The sequence below is a fragment of the Manacus candei genome, unplaced genomic scaffold (assembly GCF_025592945.1).
Source record: "Manacus candei isolate 608988 ecotype Guabito, Panama unplaced genomic scaffold, ASM2559294v1 h1tg000056l, whole genome shotgun sequence".
Lineage (NCBI taxonomy): Eukaryota > Metazoa > Chordata > Aves > Passeriformes > Pipridae > Manacus > Manacus candei.
In genome coordinates, this window is record NW_026138104.1 from 1,559,125 (window position 1) to 1,581,498 (window position 22,374).

Consider the following 22,374-nt stretch of genomic DNA (forward strand, 5'->3'; position numbering starts at 1 on the left):
AGGTGATAAAAGAGAAAATGGATGCACGTTCCTCAGGAATTGATAGAATTGCCTCTTTTTAAAATATAAGGTTCTCTGTATCTGCAATTGGTACACAATTCAGTTTAGAAGGCTCTCCAGTGTTTTAAAGAGACTGGTTTTATTTCTCTTAGTGTTGCTTTCCCGGTAACCAAAAAAGCAGAGATCCTAGAGACCTACAGTGACTGTGTGTAGACTTTTTGTCCATTTCACATTCATTTTTATGCAAAGCCATTTTTTTCCTTTATGATGAACAAATAAAAATTTCCATAAGCTGTACATTTAAGACAGTGTAATATAGTAAGAGCAATAGTTCTAATAACTACTGTAGCTCAATGCCTGAAAATTCAAAAACGTCAAGCTCCATTTGTATTCCTTGGCTCTGAGAGAAACTGCAGTAAATGATGCCTTTATAGAGAGTTTTTGCGACTGCCAACAGAAGAACTGTAACGTATTCATAGGGAGTAAAAATTGGAATTAAACATTCCGGAGTAGAACAGCAATTGTTTCCTTTTTAGCACTGGAAGATGATTAATGTAATTAATCACTAGAACAATAATTAGAGAGATGTTTAAAAAGATGAGTTAATTATTAGAAATTATAATTTAATTTCATGATAAATTACAAATAATTATACTTTTGTGTATCATTCACTCCAACCCCAGATTTTTTTTTAAGGAATATTCATTTTCTTCCTATTTAAGTAATGAAGAGGATAAACCAAAACCCCCTAACTTCATTTTTATTACTGTGTTTGCGAAAGCAGAAATTTTTGAAGGCAAAATACAGCAGTAGTAGCTGGAACTGGAGCACCTGAAAAATGAGAAGATGCTAAAGGAACTGCGTTTGTGTAGCCTGGACAAGGAAAGACAGAATGGTGGGTAGCCCAAAATCTTCTGCTCCCTAAACAGCAGTCACAGGGAAGATGGAATTAGACTCTTTCTCTGAGGTACACAGTGAAAGAACACAAGCTAACAAGAGATTTCTGGTTAGATATGAAGAATGAGAATGGCTATGCACTGCAACAGACTGTCTAGAAAATCTGTGGTATTTTCACCCTTAGGAATTTTCAGTATCTGACTTGGCAGGGCCTGTGCAACCTGATCTAATTTTGAAATTAGCATACTGTAATCTGCATATTTAATAAGGTGATCTCTAAAAATCCCTTCCAGACAGAATAATTCTTTGACTCTGGTGTCTTTTACTTGAACTTTGTAAGTGGTGGAGAAAAAAAGTTTTCCCCCTGGAGTTAAAAAAAATGGTAACTCCTGAGGGGGTGGTGTCACTTGATGTGGACCCAATGAGCGTTCCTGCAAAATAGAAACATATCACAAGCAGACCGGAAAAGAAGGGTGATGTGGTAGTTGTTGGAGAGAAGTGACCATGTTCTAAAGCCACGAGGAGAAGGGGCAGGAGCCCCCCTGGGGGGCAATGGCCCCCCCAGCCCCCCAGATGGGGCTGCAGGAACTTGGAACACTATTAAACTGGGCCAGGTATCTGTAGCTAAGAGCTGGGGAAGTTTTTCCACGTTGAGTGGGCAGCAGAGGACTGAAAAGCAGTGGCAGAAACAGCACTGACTGGAGAACAGTGGCGGAGAACTAGAAGAGATAAGGAGAAGCAGCAGAGATGGCATGCAGCAACTTTTGCAAGGAGAGAGAGAGCCAGCAGCGGAGAGAGAGAGCCAGCAGCAGAGAGAGAACTAAGCTCTACAGAGACAGAGTTTTGGGGTAAGAACTGAAACAAGCTCCCCAAACCCCTCTGAGACCTCCTATAGAGGAGGAGGAGATGGACTCCTATTTGAGAGGAGTTTTGGAGTGCAGCATGCACCAGAGAGAGGAGCTAAGAAGCTCAAGATGTCCCAGAGCTGGACTGGGATGGCTGGATGGAATGCAGAGGGGGTGACCTTGCTCTGCCCCCCACTGCTACTGCCAAACTGGCAGTTCTGAGACAGAGCACAGGAGTTCTGGTAGAACTCTTTTCAGGCAAAGGCAGAGGCAAAGGCTTTTCAACTGAAAGCTGCCCGAGATGTTCTGACTCAGGGGTGAATGCCTTGAGGAAAGGGACTGTCACGAAGACCCCCTGCACTTCGTGACATGACGTGGTGAGGTGAACTTTTGTCCCGGTTACCACAGTCCATAGAAGAGAGAGAGAGACCTTCGATTGGAGCCGAAGGGCTGAGAGGGGAGAGGAGACCCCCTTGTGTGTATTGGAGAGAGATCCAGCTACAACAATCCAGCTACTGCTGCTGCATGGAAGAAGAGAGACACTGTTGCCTTGAGAGCGGAAAGGATCTTTCCTTTGCCCTTCTGGACTTTTATTGGAGGGAGAAGAGATTGGTCCATTGTAAATACTGATTTATCATAGGAGAGATAGTTAAGATTATGTATATGATGTATTGTAATATTTATTTGTACAGTGATTGTAATATAATTCCCCTCCCCCCATATTGAGTCTTGTATTGTGTCTGGAAAACCCATCTCACACTGGGGGGAGTTGTTGGAGGGGGGCTTGGACTTGAGAATTGGATTTTAGGGGTCTCAAACCATGACAGTAAGATACAGAAAAATGTGTATCTTGTCAGTGTGATCATCAATGTTAGCTTAATAGGGAATGTAAAAAATTCTGCAATTGTATATGAAATGTACATAAGAAAGATTGGTTGTTTTGTCATTGTGAGGCTTTTTAAAAAAATACTTTCTGGATAAGGTATGTTTCTTAACTTGCAGTATCTTCAGAAAAGCAGAATTATGTTTTCAATGTTCCAGTTCTCGGTTCTTATATTTTCTTGGAAAATTGGTAAAAGTCTTACTGCTAAAGCTTTTTTGTTCTTCTTTCTAGTAAAGTTTTCTTAGTTTCTATCAATGATTGTAAGTGGTGGGTGCTAGCTCCCAGGTGGTTTCTCCTCATGCATTTTAACATCATAGAATTTTCTCAGTGGTGAAAAACACCTCTGAAGAATAAAAATTATTCTGAAAAACAAACACCTTTCTTTACTCTCCTCTCCACCCTATGTGACTACAGACAGCACAGACATAAACTATTCAATATTACTGGAATGATAACTATTTTAAAAACTGAAACAAAAAACAGCAGTATGTTACTGGCACAGCTGAGGAAAAATGCTGTGATAGGGGAGGAATGGTGACAGAGCAGAATTTGTATGGCTGTTAAAGAAACCACAACATAAATCATGGGAAGGTTCTATGTGGGCCTAGACAGTTAAGCCCACTTTGTCTCAGCATCATGGAAAAGGATTAAAAACCAATAAAAATCCTCTTATTTTATAGCAGAATACTTTGCCTATATTATAGTCAAGAAGGCCAAAACCAGCCAGCCAGATCTGGTAAATGGCAATGTTTCTTTTCTACTGAGAATAAATTTCGTGAGGGAAACAATTTTCTACCATGGTTTCTGAAGTCAAGGGATTTGAAGAAAACATCTGGACTCAAATAATTCAGAGCAAAAGCCTGCACATGTGCTATATGTAGGAAAGTGCTATGTTTTGTCTACACATTATATACTTTTAAAAATAATTCCTTGGCATTCTGTGGAAATGGAATATCCCTTTAATCAGTTCAGGTCAGCTGTCCTAGTTGTGCTCCTTCCCAGCTTCTTGTGCACCTGCTCTCTGACAGAGCATGGAAAACTGAAAAGTCCTTTACTTAGGGTAAGGACTACTTAGCAACAATGAAAACATCAGTGTGTTACCAACACTCTGTCATACTAAATCCAAAACACAGTACTGCACCGGCAGTACAGAAGAAAATTAACTGTATCCCAGTCAAAACCAGGACAAATATGAGGAAACATGTAGTTTCTGGGAAATGATCTAACACATAACGTACCTATTTGGTCTAGATCAGCCGTTGTGTCTTTCACTGAAAATACTTTTGGAGCTGAAAACGAGAGAAAGATGAGTTGTCACAGAACTCCCAAAGTGGTAGAATTTGCAGTCAAGTGCATTAGAATTTGCAGTCTGTGTGAACTTTTAGAAATTTCCTTACAAAAAGTTTTTTCTCAATAGAGATGAGAATCCTTCTTTCTTCAGTGGTAGAATAGAGACTTTATGAGAATATTGATAAATTTGAAGGTGAGGCTGTTTTCAACATCCTACCAGAGTTCTATGCATTTTGTGGGAGGCTGCTGCTGACAGAAATATTTGTTTTAATTTGGTTGCTTCTGCTAAGCAGGTGTCCTTGTTTTCAGTATAATTTAGACATTGACCTGGGCTTGTCTTGAGACTTGCTCCTATTTGTAGACGTTTCAGTGTTTCTTAAGCTTCTTACATTCCTGAAGCTCTGTGAGCCCAGTAACAGAGGGAATTAAAAAGACAACGTCAACGACTTGACTTCATTACACTGCATAGCGAGAGGTCATGTTTTCATATATAGGAAGTGTGCAGACATGAACTACAGGAGTGCAAATCCTCTCTGCTACCAGATCATCTGAGATATAAGTTTATCTATTCAGGAAGATCCAATTTACTGTAGAGAGAGGCATGAGTGGTGCTTGAAAGATTCCTTCAGAAGGGACATGATATTTTCACTTTATTTTTCTTTCCTTTCCCCACCTTAGAAAGAGTAATAATAAGATAAATAGAAACCAACATGATAGTTTGTAAAAAAATAACATATCTCAATTTTGCCAAATAATAAATTTGCTATTATTGGGAATGATACACGTGAATGGCACATAAACATTGCTGTAAGATGTTGAAAGTAGAGTCCTTGTAGAAAACAATATCCTGATTTCCAGTCAAATAAATGCACAATTAGCTTCTCCTTGACACAATCTGAAATCAGAAAAACAAAATTTAAGAACAGACTCAAATATAGTACGTCAGCTGAAAACTTACTAGTTATAAATCTGCCTCAGAAGAGGTGACTAGTTTAAGATAAGATGGAACTTTCCTATCTGAGAGAGGCCCTTGAAAAACTAGTTACAAGAGCAGGAGAAATCCAACTCTCACTTCCCTTAAGGAGCCTGCCTGAAAATTGCTGTCCAAAGGAATGGGTTAAAAATGTTCTAGATTAGCTGAGGTAGTGGCAGCCAGGGTAAAACAAGCAAAACGATCTGTTCAGTGGCTCCTGCCACAGATGACTTAGAGGGCAAAAGGAATTCCAAATGTTTCATGTTAATAGACCTGAAACATTGGCACGCAAATCCTACGTTTATGGTATTTTTTAAAGACTTTTAATTATTAATGCTAGATTTCTGAGTAAGTGCTGCTAAAAGCCTCACAATGGTTCCTTTCTGTGCAATGCCAAAAAGAAATTTTAAATCTTTCTTTGGTAGTCAAAATAAAAATTGCTTTGTGCTTTTGATGCCTTAGACTTTTTTTTATATGCATATGCCATACGCTCCCTTAAAATTATTTGTTTTAAAAATGTTGTTTCACTTGGAGGAAACCTGGAACAGGAGAAGAATTGCCACCAGCTGGAATTCTGTTATAGCTGTACAAGAAGCTACAAACTATTATTTTACCTTATCAGACTTCACTGCTGACAAATTTAATCAAGTTGTGTGGGTCTGCATGACATCCCAAGGAGGGATGGCATCTTTGGCTAAGGGGGTTGGGTCTGCACTTTGTTAGATAGACTCATGATGACACTAATTTTTAATATAGCTTCCCAAAATATGGCTGGTATTTAACAAAGCTGGGAAGATTGTCTCAAAGAATTTGCAATCAGGATTGACTCGATATAACTTAATGTTATGGAAACAAGCAAGAGGGGGAGAATGGGAAGAGGAACTAATACAGTTGTTAATGATAAAAGATGTAGTTCCTGTTGAGTTCTATTTTCCTGCTAAGCTTCTGAAATCCACATTTAAAAGAGAAAGTACAGAATGCACTATTGATTCATTTAGCACAGGGCTTGTAGGAGAAGGAATTTTCAGGGCTGATTTGAAGCAGAAATCACCAGTGTTGAGAGAGTAGACTCTTGTGAGATCTTCACACACTGGGGGAAATGAGGCAGTCACAGACTCCTGCTCGTTGGCAACAGCACAAATTCATTCCTAACACAGGTTGGAGCGACTGAGCTGACTTTCATGGCACAGCATGCATAAGTAAGCTGATGAGACTCTTGTATTGCAACTACCAGTAGTAACAAAGACTGATTGCAGAGTTTTAAAAAATTATGATGAATAGTAAAATTATCAGTTCTTTAGTCTCCCTATAGGTGAAACTATCCCAAAAGTATGAGAACAGCAGTGGGCATTTTATTAACTTTCTAGGCTCTATGTTTGCAGTTTGCTGGTTTACAGTCTTATCGTTGTCCCTGATTTCCTGTTTCTCTGCTCTCTCTCACTTGTACAGACCACCAGACTGCATGCACTATCACATTTAAGGGAATTTCTGGAGATGTGGTTTTACAGTCTGTCTCTGCTTTTTCTCAGTGTCAGCCAGCTCTTTTTCTGCTATCAAGTTTATGAATGGATTCCCTAAACTCAGCTTCCTTTTTTATTCTTGTTTTCTTGAAAATATGATGGCACTCTAGGTCCTGGTTGACTGCTGGGTCTATCTTAAATTTAGGTCTCTCTTTAATGTACAAGAAAAACTTTAAAAAAATTTTCATTGATTTCTAATAGCAGCAACCCATTAAGTTATTTCTGTTCTTTCACAAAAGGAAACTTTTATGAACAAAAAAATAATGCTTTCAGTATTGATTGCTATTTACTAAATTTTTATTTGAAGCTATGTATTTACAGTTTATTAACTGAAATTCTATCCCTCCCCATTCCTCCTCTCCCCTCCTGCCAGTATTTTGTTTCACTGGAAATGATTTCTTCCTTACACCGTCTACAAATGACCAATAATGTGCTACAAAAGCACAGGAAACTCTTATAACCTTTTACTAGGCAGAAGTAAATATATAACTAGTTTGTAGAAACACAGTTTTGTACCCTGGCTTACTGCCAACGTGTCCATTAATCCTGAGCCCCTTTTACATGTCAAAACCTATTCCTGCAGGTATCCTAACCATGCTCATTCTCAAGTCTTCTGCCATGCTCTCTGTTCCTTTCTCCCTTGCTCTGTATTAATTCATTCCCTTTGTGTGGCAGTGAGAACAAATGAGACAAGGGAAAGGGAAGAGCAGCTCTGTTGAATTCTTTCTTAGCAAGAAGCATTGTCTGGAAATAAAAGTCTTGCTAAAACTTACTCAGCTGGGAGTTGGACTTTGATGATCCTAGTGGGTCTCTTCCAATTCAGAATATTCTGTGATCTATGATTCTATAAAATGGGCAGAGGAACCTTCCTCCATGTGCCCAGGGGCAAGGACTATGTGGTTCTCAAGGAGACTGAGATAGGCAGAGGATATGGAGAGTGCTGCTGTGTAAGCAGATGAGAATTGAGATCAACAAGTTGGTGATCAGCATTTTGGTTGTTTTTCCATAGGGGAAGATAGCGTATCATTGTACTGATAAAAGTTTGAAACAGAGTGCATGCAAACTAAAGAAATTACTTAAGTGTCTCAAAGAATTTTAGTTTCTACATTTCTAAACTTGTCAGTGTATGACTATGCACCTTTAAGAATGCTTTTCTGACATAAATTTTCTGTAAAGTGCAGAAGTGCCACAACTCTGTTAGCGAAACACAATAGAATATATTCTCAGTGGGTTGTTAACCAGTACTGAGTGATCACAACTCAAAATGTCTTAAACTTTATTTCTGTAAAAAATAAGATTCTGTGTTTTAGTTAATCCAGATTCATGCTCCTTTTTGTAAAGCTAGTTCTGTCTTTGTCTAACTGGCCTTCCTGCTGCTTGCAGCTAGATGGGGTGAGTGCAACACTAAAATTTAGTCTAAACATCAGTACTGAATTGTAAAATACAGTGAGTAGCTGATTTGAAAGTCCAAGAGTATATTTAATATATAGCTGCACAGAAAATTTGTTTAAGTGAAAATGTGCTATTTAATTTCTGGCAATTCAGTAAACAAGATAAAATTTAAATTTTGGTTTTATTACTAGTAAATGATTTTATAACTTCACTGTAGTCTTCATATTCATCATGGCTTATACCTGTCAGGTATACTATCAGGTGATATTTCCTTGGCATTGTCTATACCTATGTAGTTGACTTGGAGAGTTATATATGGAAATTAAAGGGGATGGGGAAAAGGGAATGGTTTTATTTCATAAAACAAATTAAACGATTGAGGGATAATATAATATTTTTTTATTTTTCCTGAAATGTTTATCCTTCAGGACCACTTAATGGAAGTAACCACTAGATAATCATCTGTCTTGCTGCTTTTATGCCCAGTCTTTAAGAAGTTTTTAACTGCTTTTTTTTTTTTTTTAACCACAGACGGCTGAGCCTTCATTTATCTCCTCTGTCACTTAGCTCGTAAAAACATGGCAATGAAAGCATGGCAAGACTTTGAGAACAAAATGTTTTCTAATTACAAAACTTTGGCAGCTAAGAGAAAGAAGAAATTGGATGCTTAGGAAAATGTTAAATAGAACCAGCTGAATTTTTTAACTTTGCAAGATTGAACAGTTGCATAGACTTTCTATCTAGAAGATACAGAGCCATAGATTTTATGTCACTTATGCCTTGATAATCATGTACAATCCACAATACTTACTGTAGTTTTTTTCCCAGCAATTCCTTTGTCAATCCCAGCAGCTTTGCTGGTGAAATAGCTACACATGGGGAGCTGAGGAATGGAAAGAACACTTGACTAGCTCAAGGTCCTACAGGAATATGTAGTAGAGATGGCAGCTGAATTCAGAACTCCTGAGTCACAGGTCAATTTTATATGAAACAACCAATTTTCTTTAGTTAGCACAATAAAACACTGCCTTTTGTCAGTGAATATTTTAGCTGCGTAAAGAAGGTTGTCAAATCATGGCAATCATCTATATTAGTTCATTTGGATCCAGTTCCAGAGCTGAAAAGTGCCACAGAATGAATTAATTCATTTTGTCTATCCTGAGCTGATCTGGAAGGCTCTTATGGTACCACCTCTGTGAAAGGTGCCTGCAGTCGTTACTGCATAGTTTTGTTTTTCCTGCAGATAACCAAGCACTAAACCATGACCAGTTTTTTGCTTTCTTATGGAGTATCTTACATTTTCAAAGTGTGCTGTGAATGTTTAGCACTCCAGTTAAGTCAATGAAAGATGAAAGAGTATTATAGCATATTGTTTTACTTTGGGGGAGAATGAGACATGCAAAGGTTAAGTAATCTGATTGTAGGAAAAACGGCCTAGTGGTTTACAATGGATCTGGGTGGCAAGAGACCTGAGCCTCAGCCAGAGCTCTGTCTGTCTCATTATGTGATATTAATAAGTAATCACTTGCCCAGCGTTTTTGTATTCCTATGAGCAAAAGACTGACAGCCTTTCGTGTGATGATGCACAATGCTTTGTCCTGTGATCAATCTAATATACCATACTTGTAAATACCTTGCAAAGGAAGTTATGTTCAAACAAAAGCTACACTGTTTTCTCAGTCAAGGTAAGAGGGTTGCTATAGTGCACTACACGTACTGTTTTGTCAAAGGCACTATGTGTACAGAGGAAATGAACCATTTATAGACCTCCGAATTTCTGAATGTGTGTCTTGGCTCTGGTGGAGTTTAGAGCAGTAGTTAAATGTCAGTCTGGGTTTACTGCAGTGCAGAATGTCCTGACTGTATTCTCTTGTTCTGATGAATCTGCAGAATAGACAATGATAAAGGGCTCACTCCAGGAGAAAATTGCTGATAGAAGAAGCTCATACTTCCTTCACAATAAGAAGAAAGTTCACTGGTGACTGCACTGACCTGCTCTCCAGTCTTGTGTTTCCTACAAGAGCCAAAGGCCCCTGTTTCCAAGGGAGTTGGATCCATGATGCATAGTGTTTAAATACAAGGTGTATTTCTGTTGCTGTTTTCAGATATTTGGGTGGGATATTCGGCTTCTCTAGCAAAGCATGACTCCTTCTCCTCTATGTGTTGACGAAATAGGAGACTACTTTCACTGAAAACTGGTAAAGGCAGCTTTCCTGTCTCAAAAGTAGGCTAAGACTGCCTTAAGCTCTCATATACATAGTGTTGGAGAGAGTGCCAAGCAGAGTTCAGTGACTGCCCTCTGCACACCATGTTACAGAAGCCATGGCATCTTGGTCATGAACAAGGTGTAATAAACACTACTCCCTTTTTGGCATTAAAGATGTTTTCCCATCTCCCTTGGATCTGACCAGTGAAAGATTAAATAAGCCTGCAATCAACAAGAAGAACCGAAGATTTAACAACTGTTCTTTGAAAATAGCCTGAATCTGGTACCTCCTGTATCTTATTTGTCTGTCAGTAGGCTGGGTGAATGACTTCCTGCATTTCAAGAGGAGTGCTTGCAGAGAGGGATGATTGCTCATGCCAGTAGCATTTTCTGGTGAAAAATGGAAAGCAATGATTGTCTTCAGAAGTCCATGAAGGTTCAGTTAAGGTAATATATGAGACATATGATCAAAGGACTAAAAAGTACACAAATCCTGAGTGAAGGCCTGATTCCATGACAAATACTCCATTCAGCCTTTACCAAGAGACATAAGGGCACCAGAGAAACCATTCTGGATGATTGAGGATACCCATCCCAGAGTTCACTTTAGGAGGATTAAGAGCACATCTGCTTCCTTTTGTCACTACACATATTTCCCAGCCTGTTGATAGATTAGTAAGATACATCAGTAAGATGCAGACTACCTGACATGTATCTTTTTATCATCTTGAAGTTTTCTTTTCCTTTAAGAGTCAGAAGAACACTCAAATAAAAAAGTTTAACAAAGTATTTTTTCCTCAGAAGTTATATTTATTTTTTTGAGGAAAATTCATAAAAGGCTTATTATGATTTAGCTTCAAACAGTTTTTTCAATCTATTTCATGGTATTGACAGTGAACTAGAAAGTTGATTATTGCTGAATTTCAGTAATTTTTATTTCCTAATTTGTAGTCCAAGGACCTATACCCTTATGTGGTAGAGAATCCCATTAGAGCTTTAAGTTTAAATGAGGCTCTGAAGTACCTTTATGCTTGAATGAGGAATAAGGCATTTCAGACAGAACCAGGAGTCAGGAAATCTTGGGCTTTCTCTGGTTTTAATTCTGTATATTTTTCATTAAGTCCCATGTGCTTCCATGTTAGAAAAAAAATAAGGGTATTTTCTATTCTTCTTCTTCTAACCATTTGTTTCAGGACAGCCACAGGCAGGGTTGCTCTAAACTAAACTGCTTCCTAATTATCCTTAAGAGACAATTTCACTTGGGTGATGAAGATAATGGATGAAAGAGGGAGATAAAAGAGTAAGTGAAGTTCACTGTGCTTTGACCCCCTACCCTGTCTCCCAGCCCCCTCTCTTCCCAGGCCTGGCAAAAAGGAGACAGAATCTGGCTCTTAACCTTTTTGTAGCCTGGAGCAAGTCAAATGTTGAATCTCATTGTCCTTTTTTTTTTTTTTCCCATTTGTAGGAAATAAAGTAGCAGGTCTATCACTGTGAATATTTTGTTTAGCAATTTAATCAACAATAAAATATCCACTGATCAGGCAGATACTACAAAAGCTTTTCAGAAAGCAGCATTTGTTTTTTATGCACCATTATAAGAAGACCTAAAAACATTGCAATATGTGTTTATGTAATGTACTGGGATTGCCCTTCTCAGAACCTTTTTGTTTTCATTTACCTCTTATTTTTCAGCCTGGATGTGACTGCTAGCCTAGAAAACAAACAGAATACGCATTTACTATTCTTTAGCAATGTTCAGTGTTTAGTTTTCTTGTCTTTTTAGGAAGAAAACACATTTCACAGAGACTACCCACTGAATTGATGGTGCATTGCCATGGTGATCACTATGGAAAACAATAGTTATGAACTATCATGTTCCACAAAACATTAAGAAAATGCAACTTTTCTTACTCTGGTGACAGCTTACCTGTCAACCTGAGGTTCTGTTTAGAAAACTTTCCATTGTAATGAGAATCCTTGAAGTAATTTCCTTTAGGTATTTTTATCATCAAGGTTAAGGGCTTAGTTTTGGTTTTACAGGACTGTTCTGCTTTTAGAGGGAATGTGGGGCTTAAGACGATGTGGGGAAGAGACAGTGGTGTGAAGCTGCAGCTGGGGACCTGCTGCCTACCTGCGGGACTCAGAGGGTGGGATCTCCCTCAACAGCAACCGCTCCTGGCTGTGGATCATGCTCCAGCATCCCTCCCTCCCCACCCAGGACCCCATCTGCCAAACTTAATTTGTCAGCAGTCTAAACATATGTATCTGATGTTGGATCCCCGATCTGGAGGGAAGCTGAGGAGCTGTTGTGTGGTCGCCTGAGACTGAAACACCACACTGAAGAGAGCAAGATGGAGCCAGATGGATGTCTTGTGTGTGAAGTATGAGGCTTGACAAGTCTGGCACTACTCACTTCGATACTGCTTTTGACTGAATTGGCTTTTGATCTGAGTTACACAATGATAAATCTATGTCACTCTGCTGAAGTTTACTTAACAAAATTAGGTATCTGAGTTTATTTTAAGAGAGTTCCTCTGCGTTTTACCAGATGCAATTAGGAACAAAATTCTGTCTGAGTTATACTGTTGTCTTTAATTCTGAACACTTGAAATATAAACAACACATTCAGCAAATTTATGGAATGATGAAAGGACAAATTCTCTTCTTACTCATATCTATGGAAAATTAATGTTTAGGATTTGACACTGGTTCTGTCAAGGCAGAGTGTGGCCCTGGATGTGTATTTTAAACAAGACTCAAACTGTGGTTGAGTGAGGCTCACCTCAAATGGAAGCTTAACCAAATCTTTTCCTCTCTTGTAGTAACTACTTTCCTCCTCCTATTGCCATCCACTTTTTTCCATATTAATGATTAATTGCTTATGTTCCTGCTTTCTTACTAAAATGCTGAGTCTTTCACCTACTGTTTCCTTCTGGTTTATTCCTTTATAGTTGTTCCAGCTGAGCACCATCTATATGCAAAACATCTTACTGTTTATATGAAACATGTGGTTTGTGTTTTGCTTTGCTCCAGACATGACGTGTATGTGCATAGGAAGGAAGATGAAGCATTTAACAGTGTTAACAGAAACCTGGGTATTTTAGAAGAAAACCGCTTGCTTAAGAAAACTGAAAAAAATATGATCTTTCCAATTAAAATATTCTTAAATCAAGAAAAAAAAAGGAGATTCTGGATTAGTATTCCAAAAGGAAATATCTTCAGCATTGCAAATTGTTGCTTTACAGTCTGAAACTACAGTAAGTTTTCCAAAGTCTGGTTTAAATAAGCAGGATTCTTAAGGAATGCAAAATTTAAAGCTTAAATATGGGTTCCTTTCTTTTCTCTTTTTCTTTTTTTCCCCCCCTTTTCCATTTTTCTTTTTTCCTCTCCTTTTTGTTTTCCTTTTTCCCCCTTTCCCTTTCTCTCTTTTCTACTTCTACATTTTTTTTTTTACTTTTTATCTCTTCTTTTTTCATTTTCCTTTCCCCTCTTCATAGACAACTTTCCAGATTTTATTTTTTTAATCACTCTTCAAGACATGAAAGGTTTATCTCATTTGGCATATATTCAGGAGGCAGTAGTACTTTAAATATAATTTAACAAGGAGGTAATCCATGGAAACTCTAGCCCTTTTTTACAAGTTGACTCTGGGAAACCTTTTACTGTAATCTATATAGAAAATCAATGATGAGGAATACTGGAGCACCAGGGCACTATTCTCAGCTTGATGTTACTGTGGTTTACAGTGAAGATTTAGATACGTGAGGGTTAGATATTCAAGATCTTACGAGAACGTTGTGCACTTTCACATTATTGTGTTTCTGAACTCCCATACAGGTTAAAATTAGCCCAGCCTGCCTTTAGGAACATTATTTAAAAGGAAAGAAGAGCTATGTATAAGAGTTTAATGCTTGCACAAAGAGGGAGTAAACTGTTTTTTGAGGAGAATGAAGTGGGCACTGAAGGCTGAGATGTACTACCATCACTAACGGGTAGGACACAGTTCATGGGTTAGAGTGGTACCTCCATTATCTTTATTTGTAGATCTCTCAGGTGGTAGGACTCTGTGTCCCACTATCTGAATGATCTCAGCAGTCTCTAGGAGTGTTTCTGTCTCAGGAAGCTTTTGTGTTGCAGGGCATGTTGTTTAGGACAGAAGTTTGGATTCCACCTATTATTGCAGCAATTGCCATTCTTTCCAAACAGACATACATAGTTTATGGTTTCCATGGTGCAGAGAACTGTCACTTGTTAACCAGAAGCAAGGGATGCAAATTCAATCTACAGTGCATATTGCTTGCAACATCACGGTTACCCTGCATCTCTCTCAGTATGTTGAGAGAATGGAGAGCAGAAGTTAGACAACACCTAAAATAGATTTGTTGATTTAGTTCTCTGTAAAGTAAACAGATAGGGTCTTTTATGTTTTGGTGTCTCTGTGCTGGTCTCTGACAAAGTGTGCCTGTTCCCCTTTTTGCCTTACTAAGTCCTTTTGGACAGGAACTTTCTTCTGTGTTTGTACTGTATCTAGCACAGGGGGTCCTGACCCTTAGCTGAGGCTGTGATGAGTAGTGTGAAAATGCAAACAAGAATATAAAAATGTACCACATAAAACCAAACCCAGCTAGCACAGACTGCTTTCTGATGGTAGACAATTTTGACTCTTAGGGTACATACATAAGATACAGGGCAAGGGTAACAAGACGTTTATACTTCTTTACCTTCCCAGTTCTGGCACTCAGCAGCTGTATACAGACTTATGTAGCCGGAGCATGTGCAACAGACACTAATCGACCTGCCCTCCGCATCCATTTGCTTCTCTAAAACAAAGTGTAAAGTAAAATTAGGCAAATATCACAGATTATATAAATATTAATGTGTGTGTGAAAGTTAATACTACAGAGATTGGAATAATGTGGACTAGCTGCTAATGCTTTTAGAGATTTTAGGGAGTGGTACAGCACAGCACAGAACCCATTAGCTCACTCCTTCCAAATGCATTTTTATTTCCTGAGCAGGTTGGGGAACCACACCTAAATTCTACTGTTAAAAAAATTGTATTGGTTTTATTCTTTTCAGTTTTAATGGCTTTGAGCACAGCAGCAATTTATAGTTGTTATTTCAAAGATAATCATATTGAAAAGACCTATATTACCTTTCTGTTTCTTTAGCAAGCCCAGCATATCTGTCAGATCTCATTTGTCCTGTGCCTAAGAAATGCAGTTTTAGTACAGGTGGACAACAGAATTAAAAACCTTGAGTCAAGTGCCTCATTGGTCACTCATTTTGTATTCCCAGAAGTGTTCCTGAGCCTGTGTAATTCTAAGACTGATTGTAAGAAATGCATCAATGCATTTTGCTAGTAATAATGCTAGTAGGGTTTCATATAGATGTGGAAAGTCATCTTCTGATTTGTTGCTGCACCAAGACCTTATATACACCTCAGAAAATAGTATGGTTTGTAACTGTCTCATTCTTTTCTTTCACAAATTTTCTATCACAAAAATTTATCAGTTTCCTCACACGGAGCTACACGAGTGCTACATGTGATAGTTTAAAGCCAAATAGTTTCTGCTTAACCTGTTCCAAAGGTATCTTAACAGATCTTCGGCCCAATAAATATTGTTATGTTATTTTAGGTCTTGCATAACTGAAGGAAGAGCTGGATATTCTTCAAACATGAAGAGTATAAAAGATAGGAAACATCATTGGGGATAGAAACAATGACAAAATATTTCAGACCAAAGGTAATAGCTGAGGAAAGTGAAGAAAACAGGGGCTGGAAAGGAGAAATCTATCTTTTCCATAGAGTGACTCAAGGAAAGCTATAGTATTCTTCAGTGCTCTCCACTTGAGTATGGGCAGACTAAAATAAAGTTCAATTTTCACCTGTATCCCTAGGTGATAAAAATAATTCCAGGAATTACATTTAGTCCCAAAGTCCTTCCTCAGGGACTGTAAAGCAAAATTCCCTTTGACTTGAAGTAGCATTTGCCTGGAAAAGTTTCTCAGTGTACAGCTCATGAGGAAGGTCTTTCATATAGGGTAAGAATAAAAGGGAGATGTGAGTGAAGATTCCTTCTAAATCATGTGGAAGACTAGCATCTTCCACATTGAGAAGAATAAAAGAAATCCATATAGTCAAGAACACTTACACATTCTGTTTTTCAAGCAGAAATTCAGTCTCAACATTGGGTGCAGAAAGTTATGTTTTCAAATTTTAAATTGTGGTACTTGTACATCAACTGGCTGGAAACAAATGTTTATTTTCTGTCTGAAAAATGCACATTTTCCAGCTTAATTGCCTAACAGCTCTTTATTTATGTTGGACGTAAATTCATAAATGCCTTTTCAGAAATAAACTTGCCTGCAGATGGCTGCTATATGTTTCTGGAAATCTTTAAAAAAATCTGTCTATTTAAAATAGCTTCAGTGGAAATCTTGTAAATAAACAAAGGTTTTAGCTAATTCTTGTGAATATTCTGGAAAGAATGCCATGTCAGGCCAATAATAGGTTATGTTCTCACTGAAATTATTTCACAGCAAATGCTGGTTATAATGTTTGATTTTGCTTATGAATGGGCAATGGCATATATGCTTTTTCATACATCCTCTACTTCACTATTTCTGGTAACATAAATAGCTTGTGAGCTGGTAGTTTTTCAAAGCATTCGTTGAAAAAATCTTTGAACTTTGGTTGATTTCACTTGGAGGTGTTACTTTACATCATGCATTAAGCAATTCTCTCCACTACTTCCGAGTCTTCAAACACAGCTGTCCCCACTTCTGTAGCTGTAAAATCAGGTGGCTAATATACTACACTGAAGCAAAAAGAGATCTTATTAATTGGTTTTGATTTTCTCAGGGTGAGAGGAAGAACCTAAATCTCTGCAGCCAAATTAAAATTCAACCATTGTGCACAGTCCCACAGTTCACAGACGCATCTTGATTTTCAGAGCAGATGGATCAGGTCACTTCAGATCCAAAAGCACAAGCATGTTGTATTTGAATTACAAATTACTTCTTAGAGTGTTGATCACACGTCCTTTATACAACCTTTCCAAGGTCCTTCTCAACCCTTTAAATTCACACCTCATTTCTTACATAATTTCTACTAAGAAGTTTCTGCCCCTCATCATAACATGTGGGTCCTTGAAGTGGAGATGGCTACATTTGCTGTTTGCATTTTCTCATGGGTAGAACACACCAGGGGGGTTTGAGAAGTACTGTCTTAGACAGTGTGGTCAATCATTAAAACCAGATGAGAGAGGAAAGGTTATTGCAATTCACAACCTTCTCTTAGACCACTGCAGGAGAGCTGCCTGTGCTGCTGGGAAAGCAAAGAATTCACGATACAAAATGTCTGTTAGGCCCATGTAAGGGAGAGAGAGTAGTGACGGAAGGCCAGCTTTACTACCCATTGCTCAAGTCCCAGCTTTGAGGCACTTAATACACTGATAGATGTGGTTATGTGAGCAGAATATAGCCCACTCTGTGACACCACCCCATCCATATGCAGTTCATTGTTAATATATAGCTAAAACAGGAAACTTCTACAATCAGATAAAGAAAGCTCTACAGTATGTGATTATGGCTTGGTCAGATGTGAGTGTCTGTATGAAAAATAATACCTCAGGTTGAATAACAAAGAACAGCTTGTATTTGAACTTGGCTGTGGTGAATTAAAATGAATTCCCTGAGCCCCTTTGCTCATGGTAGCTTTCAATTTTGTAGCATTTTTCAACCCTTTTGCTCCTTCAGGGTAACGAGTGATTAATTTTATTGACTTAATCTCAACCTGATATTTTTACTGTAAATCCTTCCAATGTTCAGAGTATAATTATAGTTTAATGATTTAAACTTGTGGATTCTATTCCCCAGAAAGAAAGGACTATATTTCACTTTATGTTTTTAAAGCTGTTTTTCAGTGTCTCTTACAAAATGAGCAAATAAGACATAGGGAAATTGGGAAAGTTTGTTTGTTCATGACATATTAATCACTTCAGGTCTCCATCATTGATTTTTTCATGTGCCCTCAATTTATAATTTTATAATGAAATCTGCAAGCAATTTAGTGTTATCCTTGAGGAGAGCAGATAGCAAAAGAATCAATATTTCTATTAAACTTTAGCTGAAGTTTAATACAGAAAGCAAAATTGTGATTCTTTATCTTCAGCATAGATCTATATTGTGTATTCTATGTATCAAACCAGTATTGATATTAATGAAATTTCACTGTGTGTAATGAGGGGAGAATATTCACTGGTGATTTCCAGCACAGTTGAAGGATCCATGGCATTGACTTTGCCTAAATGTAGAGCTCTGAAAACAAAAATATCTAAACTACCAGGGACAGTTAACATTAAATCTAGCTTGTTACAATGTAACAAGTACAATACTGTTCGGATAGCATAAGAGAGAAGTATTGCAAATTTAGAGAAGGTCAAATTTTTTGAGACTTAGTGTGATCTCCATTCATATATGCCTAAGTCACTCGCATGTGCTCTTCTGTCCATTACCTTTTGTGTTAACAAATTTATACCTGGAACTCCTGTGCACCAGTTGTGTCTGCCTTTTTTTTTTTTTTTTGATAGCCTGATTGGTGTTAAGGCTCTCAACTGTTAACAGGAAAAAGGGCACATGCAAGACATTTTGCTTCACATAACTGGACACTAAGCTGAGGCATATTTTGAACATCTGGCCTATAGAGGGGTTACATTCCATAAACAGAATAATAATTGTTTGACACAATAACAACTAAGGCTAATCAAGATGACTAAAATAAATATTCTTTTAGTAAGTAAAGTTTTTTCGCCTTCTCCTTGTCTTTGCTTTCACTATACCTCAGATATCCAAAATGAAATACAAAGCTGAAAAAACATGGTGAGAAGCTGAAACTTTTTTCACCTTCTTTTTACTAGCATAATTACTTTTAGAGCATCATGCTACTCTCTCAGCAAGTTACTTCAAAGGAGTCTAGGAGGATGAGTATCCAAACTGCTCTTAAGTTTTCACTTATGTTCCGGTTACTAATATTCAAATTGAGTAGTATTGCTACTTAAATAATTCAAAATTGCAGTGGAAGTTTGTTTCCCTTTGTAGAATACTGTTTCTGCTCCTGAATTTGCATTTTGGGGTACACATGGCTAGGCACATGCTCTGCAGCCAAACAGTTGTTAGAAACTTTGATAAGAAGATAAAAGCTGCCTAATCTGCACCTTCGCTGAAGACAGAAAAATTTTCCATTCTTCATTGCAGCATGGTTGGATACTAGACAAATATTTGGCTTATTTTCCTTTCTGGAGGAATCCTTCCCCTGTCATTTTTCAGGAATCAAGGAAATGCAAAAGATTTTGTTGGTATAATTTGTGTAATGCAGACACAGTTAATATTGCCAGATGTCTTCTTCTGATGGCATTCCTTAGAAGGAGCCCTGAATGAAAGAAGTAGCACTGGCAAAGGGGGTTTTGATTGTGGAACTACTCCTGCATTGGAGTAGGGCATAGTCCCACTCCTAAGTGAACACTGTTTCTGATGTACAAACATACTTAAAAAAATGATGTACTTTTTGTAAGCCTCAAAACATTCACAAGTTTTCTATTTGGAATTGACTTCCATTTCTTTCTGAGGCCCAATGCCAGCTCTTTCTAGTTTGTTATGAACAGTCACTTTGTAAATAGATTTAATGTAACTATTTCTACTTAATTCACCATCCTGTCCTTAAATCACAGTAGCAACAGTTTTCATCCTACCTTTTCAAAAGAGTGGTGTTCACAATGAAAAAGAAAGCCAGGAGCAACGCTGTGTTTCCTGATTTCCACAGACAGTATGAGACAGAATATGGACACTGGCTTCTACTCTCTACGAGCAAACTTTGCAAGTATCATGCACAATTTAACTTGCCAGAAAGTGAGAATCAGCTCCTGAAATTCTCAACCCACAGAAAATTCTCTGATCTAAAACAAAGTCTTTGTATGTGCCCTTTGTATGCAGTCCTTATATGTGCCCTTACACACCTATGGGAATTTTTTTTTTTTTTTAAATTTGTGTCATTATACAAATACGTTGGCTTGATAAGAGTTCTATTTTCTCAATTTCCACATATAATTGCTGTCTTGTGCTTGCAAAATTGAACAGCCAAATACTTGAGAACTAGAGCTGGATGATGAATTGAAAGTGTTTCAACCTTTAACCCCATATGTCTTTAAGTCCTGTCTGCTTGCATAAAACTGACAAACCCACATTTTACGGTTTGTTTTCCATGCAGCAGAGGAAAAGGGAGGTAGATCATATTCTACTTCAATTAGTATCAAAGTAATGAGAGAATTCTGAATTACAGAAGCATAGTGTGTTATTGACGAAAGTGTAAGAAAGAGAAAATATCTATCTTTTTTTTGCAAACCTCAGCTGAGAACAGAAGGTTGACAACTTTGGAAAGAAAAAAAAAATCTCCTTTCCTATAATTTTGTGGCCCTCTGTGAATTGCTTAGGAGGTCATTCAGTTTAGGATTTCCAGTCACTGCATTCTGCTTCCAGCTTCCCAGCTTCAACTAGAGATTAATCACATCTCTAGATTATCTAATTTTTAAATCTAGGTTTCACATAATTTCTTTGATATGAGATTATTTCTAGATGTCTTTTTTACCTTCTACCTTGATGCTTTATTGTGCTAGCCAGATTGACATTTGAACTGTGTAAGTAGAGTAGCAAGGATGTCCCTATGCATACTAGACAGAGAGATAGCTTCTAGCAGGGGTGTATACAACTTACAATAACCCACAACTCAGGCTGTCATCTCTGATCTGTTTCTTTTCACACTTGTGAGACCCTGTTTTTTCTGCTTTTTGTCCTTTCAGTCGTTCTGCTCATCTTTGATAAAAATAGCTAACTAAATTTAGGAAAAAAACATCCTAATGCAGGAGAAATGCTGCATATACTGAATTGAAGCCACCTTCAAAGAAGGCTGAGATGCCGCTTTGAAATTAATGTTGCAAGCAATGTTTTGTAACTATATGTTACAAAGAGGTTAAAGTGCACTAGGGATAAAGTAGCAACAGAAGGAAAACTGTAACAGGAAGAAATAATTATTCCTACGAAAATAAAGAAGACTAGACGTTTATAAATTACTTTTTGTGCCAGAGCTAAACAGGCCCCTTAGGAAGATAATAAAGGCCTCTTGAACCTCAAAGGCTTCTTGCTGCTTTCATATACAGTTTCTTCTGTAATACCTGTTTTGTTCAAATTAAAACCCACATTCCTGTTGCCAATACAGAAATCTTTTCAGGCACGTTGAAGGCACAGTTCTTGGGACTAGAAGTGGGGTAAAGCATTCTGAAGAAATATTTTTTCTAAAAGTAAATTTGTCATTTCTTTAGCCTCATCCTACAAACTCAAACTGTAACAGGAATTTTGATAAATATGTTTATCTTCAGAAGAATGTAAGATGTGAATAAAATGTGTCTTGCTTTATTGCTCAGAATGAATAGTCTCGTAGTGTAAACGCAAGTGACAGAGATTATTTGAGCTGAAATGCATTAGGTTATTTAAAAGGTATGATAAGAGTACAATATAAAGAATGGCTACACTGGAAGATCTTTCTGAATAATGATGAAATGTGTGAAATTAATCGTAGCCATACTGAGCAAATGAGTCCAAAAATAAATTGTGCATCAGCAAAGTAGTATAAATGGAGGCCAACTGTCTAACTAAGTGCCAGCTGATGCTTTTGTTACAGAAGTTATGAACAGACCACAGACTGTGTTTTTTTCCGTAATGCTGTTAATTTTTGATATATATATCAGATGACATGATAACAACTGAAAAGTATCTTTTACTATTTAAAGAGCCCATATGAAAGTAAAGGATGGGATAGTTTCCCTATGAAAGAGTCATGATCTCATAAAGAGAGAAACGAAAGTTGGAATGGTACGTCTGAAAAATTTTCATCACTGCAGGATTATGTCTGGAGGAAGAAAGCAAGGTATCTAAGCAATGACAAACCTGGTGGTGGCATGAGCACTGGAAATCTTGTGGGATCATGCCTTTTGTCCAGATGAGATGCTTTCTGAAACCAAATTTATGGTAAAGGATATTGTGTATTATAAGTATTTTAATATTCATATGTTTCACTGTAAATGAAAAGTAAGGAAAGAAAAGCAACAGTAGAACTGAAAATTACTCTGAAATGCAGGGAATGTGATTTAGGGAGAAAGAAAAAGTATATAATTTGTTAAATGATTCTCAGAAATAGAATGTCAGCAAAAATGAGGATTTATCTGGAAGTGGTAGGAAGGCTGAAGAACTGAAGAGATCATCCTACATTCCAGAAGTGTGCATAATTCCACCATGGTGCAATTTGACAGTACAAG

The 22,374-nt window shown here is 37.5% G+C and overlaps 1 long non-coding RNA gene across 3 annotated transcripts in view; it reads right to left on the bottom strand.

The window, feature by feature from the left end:
• Window positions 1–8,789: 8,789 nt before the first annotated feature.
• Window positions 8,790–22,374, bottom strand: part of LOC127477642 (uncharacterized) — a 40,552-nt gene continuing 26,967 nt past the window's right edge. For 2 of the 3 annotated variants that reach the window (XR_007906995.1, XR_007906994.1), the window contains exons 4-6: window positions 14,728–14,826; window positions 11,685–11,717; window positions 8,790–9,684 (exon numbers count right to left, since the gene is read on the bottom strand). This is a non-coding gene — a long non-coding RNA (uncharacterized LOC127477642). Of the gene's footprint in view, window positions 9,685–11,666; window positions 11,718–14,727; window positions 14,827–22,374 lie in introns of all 3 variants that reach the window. The other variant, XR_007906996.1, reaches the window with a different exon arrangement.